The sequence below is a fragment of the Laccaria bicolor genome, genomic scaffold (assembly GCF_000143565.1).
Source record: "Laccaria bicolor S238N-H82 LACBIscaffold_31 genomic scaffold, whole genome shotgun sequence".
Taxonomy (NCBI): Eukaryota; Fungi; Basidiomycota; class Agaricomycetes; order Agaricales; family Hydnangiaceae; genus Laccaria; species Laccaria bicolor.
Genome location: NW_001889902.1, coordinates 388,078 through 393,081, shown reverse-complemented (window position 1 = coordinate 393,081; position 5,004 = coordinate 388,078).

The window sequence follows — 5,004 nt, the reverse complement described above, 5'->3', positions numbered from 1 at the left end:
GCGCTCATCGTCATCTTCGCCAACAGGGTGGGCGCTCTACATCGTGGGCACTCGTTGTCGTCGTGTCATAACATGGTGTGGTGTTTGTCAACAGGCACTCATCGTCGTGAGCGCCTGTCCTGTCGTGGTGGTTGTTAACGAGACGTGTTGGGATGGGGCATTCACCTTGTGCCCATGTCACTGACAGTGACATGGCACCTTGGTTTCCCATCGTTGGGGGCACATCCTCATCCGTGGTCGTGGCCGTCTGTTGACATGGCCATCCTCTGTTGACGTGGTTGTCGTCCATTGGTGTGTAGTCATCATCCTCGTCGTCTGTTGATGTGGTCGTCGTCCATTGATGTGTGGCTGTCCTCGTCGTCTGCTGACGTGTCGTCGTCCTCGTCATCTGTCATCGTCCATTGTCGTCCTCGGTGGGCAGTGACGGCGACGGCAATGGTTGTGGCTGGTGGTGGCCATTGGCGAGGGTGGTGATGTGGTGTGCCCGGTTGTTGTCGATGATGATGGTGGTGGTTAGAAGACAAACATTGTGGATTGTTTGATGATGCAAAATCGAGCCTCGGCGTTTGCCGAGACTCGATTTGGGCATGGGTATATTAATGTTTATTAATATTATTGATTAGTAATGTGTATTCCAGACATTGCATTCCGGTTGCATTCCTTTTTGTCCATTCTGGGGACCATTCTGGCTACTAATCAGGAATGACATCATTCCTGAGGAATATTTGTCCCCCAGAATGTCATTTTGGCTGGTGTCTCTGCCAAATTTGATTCCTCTGGATTCTGCTGGATTCCACAGGAATGACTGGAATCCGGCAGGAATCAGTGGGGCATGATAAAGACCTCGGTAACATACCAGGATTAGAGGGCTGGTTCTTCTTGTTGTTCTTTTCTGTATGCACATGCTCGGCAGTACCCTGATTTGTTAAGAAGTATTAACATACAAAATGACAAACAAATGTAAATACAATGCAACTGTCATGCAAGAAGTAGGTAAGTGACACTATGCTGCTACAACCCTATTATGCTAATCTGAGAGTTGCAGCTGCAGCTGTGCAGCTTCCTCATATTTTCCTTGCTTTGAATATGTTGCTGCAAGTTTAGTCATGCTAACCAAGGTAGCTGGATGTTCTGGCCCCAGTACTCTGTTACACAGATCCAGGACTTTCAGCTGCAGCTCCCCAGCCTCCTCATATTTTCCTTGCTTTGAATATGTTGCTGCAAGATTTGCTATGCTGGCCAAGGTATTTGGATGTTCTGGCCCCATCACCCTATTATGTAGATCCAGGACTTTCAGCTGCAGCTCCCCAGCCTCCTCATATTTCCCTTGGAGTAACATCATTGCTGTAGATCTATCCATGCTGGTCAAGGTATTTGGATGTTCTAGCCCCTGCTTGTTCATCCTCATTTCTACAATTTTATATTCAAGATACTCTGCATCTTTCCACATTCCATTTTCATGGAATACATAACTGAACCTAGAGTATTCATCTTCATCAAACACTCTTTCAAAGCCATCATCCTCCTGTGGCTGGTAATTGGCTCTATCATCCTCACTAGATCTGATCGTAATTCATATCCTGTAGGAGGACAAGTGATCATCAAGAGGGGAGGTGTGATGTCGTACCAAGCAGTTATGTGAAACTCTATTGTCAGGCCAATGGAATGATTACGATCGAAGATCCAAAGTCCTACCTACCGAAGTATCGAATGCTGGAAGTACAATGAGGCGTCTGTGCACCACCAGAATTTCTTGGGTTGGATTATTGTCGTTACGGTGAGCCATCGGCACAGCTGCAGAGTGCTGAGATCTAAGTTGGGCGAACCAAAAAACGGCGTCATCACAAAGTTTGGGGCAGCCGATCGCCGCAGGAGTTGGTACGGGTGAGTGAACCAACTTCTGGTAATGGTGCTTTAGAAAGGGAAGCATCACTCAAACCATGGATGCTCACCTGATAAACAGCACAGAACATCTACCGTTGGATGACTGGCCTCTCCTCTGCGCCATAAAAATGTACGGTCCATTGTTCGTCGTCCTGAACATGGTGTTACAGGGAGCTTTCCGGTCTAACAATATCCCAAAACACCTGCATTGAGTTCATGGGGGGGTATGGTGCACGATGTGAACTGTAGGATAGATGATCAGAAAATGGACACTTCAAGGAAAGTAGATGAAAGAGGGCACGCACATAAACTTCAGCAACAAGATGATCGCCTCTCTGTTTGTCATTGATCTTTCACTTCACTCAAAGGGTGGTTGACGTGGGTTTCTGAATCAACTGCAGACCAGGATTACAGTGATGAGACGTTCGTGGAAAATGAGGACATGAGGGCAGTGAGCGAAAAAGTAGTCGAATGAATCGGAATAGATAGCCCTCCACCAGTTTGAAAGCTTGTGCACCATGTGTGAACTTGCAATTCCGTGTCAGGTTTACTCTCAATGAGCGATGACAGATCAAATACTTACCCAGCGAATGTCGAGCAGGACAACTGGACAGCTCTGCAAATGTAAGGAGAGATTCCCAGGCACGTGAATGGTAAGCTAGCAAAGTTGGAGGAGATGTTGGTGGTCAACGATCAAATCCGTGTTGAACGTTGAACATTTGTTTTGGTTGTTGTCTCTTTCCACTACCTCGACAAGTCAACAAATTTCACTATTCCTGCATATAACCACAACAGATGTTCCCCATACCAACTGCCTCGTTTAATCCTCCAACTATTGATATTGCATGCATATAGCCACCTCCAGAGTTCCCCAACCTACGTGCAGGCGCCTCCTTCATTCTTTCTTTCTGTTTTGCAACAGGGGGAATTCTTAGCATACAAGACCATCAGCTGCATCACAGGTGTTTGCAGCTTTCGACACTAATGCTTCAGCATACATTCTCGCAAAAGGCGGCCTGTGTTCAGTATGCGAGGAAAATCAATGGCGTGTCTGGGAATGCCAACTGGACTTTATAGATTGGGACTAGCTCGTTGATCTGCATGCTTGGCTTACAGGACACAAACATTGCATTGGCATCTACCATGGACACTCTCTTACCCTCTCCCCTCAGGCCTAGAAGAACTTGACACACCGATCTCTGCAACTTTTCAGTTCCTCTCATCAGTTCTTGCACCCGACGACAAAAGAATCTACGCCTTGCAAGTGGGTGTGGCGACTAATAGAAGGGGAGTTGATTAGCATTGAGGATTTCAAGAGAGGTGGTGGCGAGGTTGCCCAAGGATGTGGGGTGTGCGGAGCGGAACGTAGGGCAGATGTGGCGGTTCACTAAATCCAAGGCAACACCGATGCAGACAAAGTGTCCGCAGAGGACAGCGGTGTCCTCACTACCAACCACCCTGTTGAAGAATGAAATTGGTTGCTCAAGTGAGCAAAAACTGGCCCCTCTTCAAATTAGCTACCCTCTCGGACAAAGATGCTCAGGCTGACGGCAGACAAACCTTTGAATCCACCACCTATTCGCACCTTCTCACCCACTCCCAAACTCGGGCGATTCATCCTGCTGGACTCTGGGCACGGACACTTCTTCTTCCCCCTCCTCACACACCACATACTCACTATCCACGCGGACCTCATGTTGGCAGACAAACTCGTGCGGCAGGGTGTGCTAAACCTCATACTCAGCAAGACAGAACTCATTGCTGCAAAGAAGTTCCCTGGGAACAGATAAAAGCTGATGCATCTCACTGTGGGAGGCGCACGGCGTTGTGCATCGTTTGCATATGTTCTTTCTCTCTGGGTATCTGTCTTGTCTCGAACTCACTCCCACTATGAAGGTAAACCAAGTCGATCCCTTTATCACAACCACTCCTCTGGAGAGGTACTTTTCTTCTGTGCGCATGGGCTCAAGTCCCTCATCATTTCAGGTGTCTCCTCTGCCTTGGCCAGGCCGACGGTGGTACCCCGCTCATGCACCGTGGTGTAGCCAGGAGCGTGATTGTGTGGGGAGGGGTGGGAGCAGGATACAGATGCCGGAGTATGAAAGGGGCAAGATGTTGGTTATCTTGGTGGGTGTTACGAGGTTGCAGGGGGTTGTTTATGCACTTTTGGGTGTTTCCTCGTGACTGGGCCTACTCCTGCTCCTACAGCCAAGACTTTTACGTCTTCTACTACTATCACCACCACCACAACAGCACCCCTACACCCCAACTCGCCATCCCAGTCACTATCACCACACGTGCGTCAATGCCCGATCAATGCATCACAATGTCACTTGGTCAACTATCCTACAAACCCTCAAGGCAGGGGAACCAGAGCGCCCCCCAGGAGTGATCATTGTGGGATGGAGCATCTTGGGGTTATGGGGTGGTGGTGCAGCCGGGATGATAGAGAGGGTGATGAAGGGGCAGTGGGCGAAAAAGTGGCAAGTTGCGGAGGGGTGGAGGGTGAGGAAGAGACTTGATGAGGCGTGAGCAGGATTGGATAAGGGGTGGCTTGAATGTTGTGAGTCAGTTGTATTGAGAGTGAGTTTATCTTGTGTTGTTCTGTAGTGGTTTGGTGCTCATTCTTGGTCTTTTTTACAGTACATTATGGAGAAGAGATCTTACAGTAGCTTCGTCTGAATCTTGTAGTCATCCTTGTGGACTCTTTGATTGCTTGTGAAAAGCTTCAGCGAGAAATCAGCTTCACCTTCATCCTTGGACTCAACCATCGCTTGAGACTTTTTGGAACATTTAGAGGCTCCATTGCCATTGCAATTGGTGGCCTTGGCCTTCCTTTTGGTGCTTCCAGCACCAGCGTCTTTCTTTGGCTTGGCTTTTGCTGGTTTATCGGATTTCTTCCTCTCTTTCTTTTTCTTTGACAGATGCAGAAGCACTGTCATGTTTCCTCTTCTTCCCCTTTTTCTTGCCTAGTAAATCAAGGGATCAGCATGTTACCGATGATGATAAAAAGATAATGCAAACCTGCAGCCCATTCAACTTCTCCATCCTCTATCCGAGATCATACCCTCTTTCTCCGCGAGCCACATCGCAGGGTCCAGAGCAATACGATACCCATTC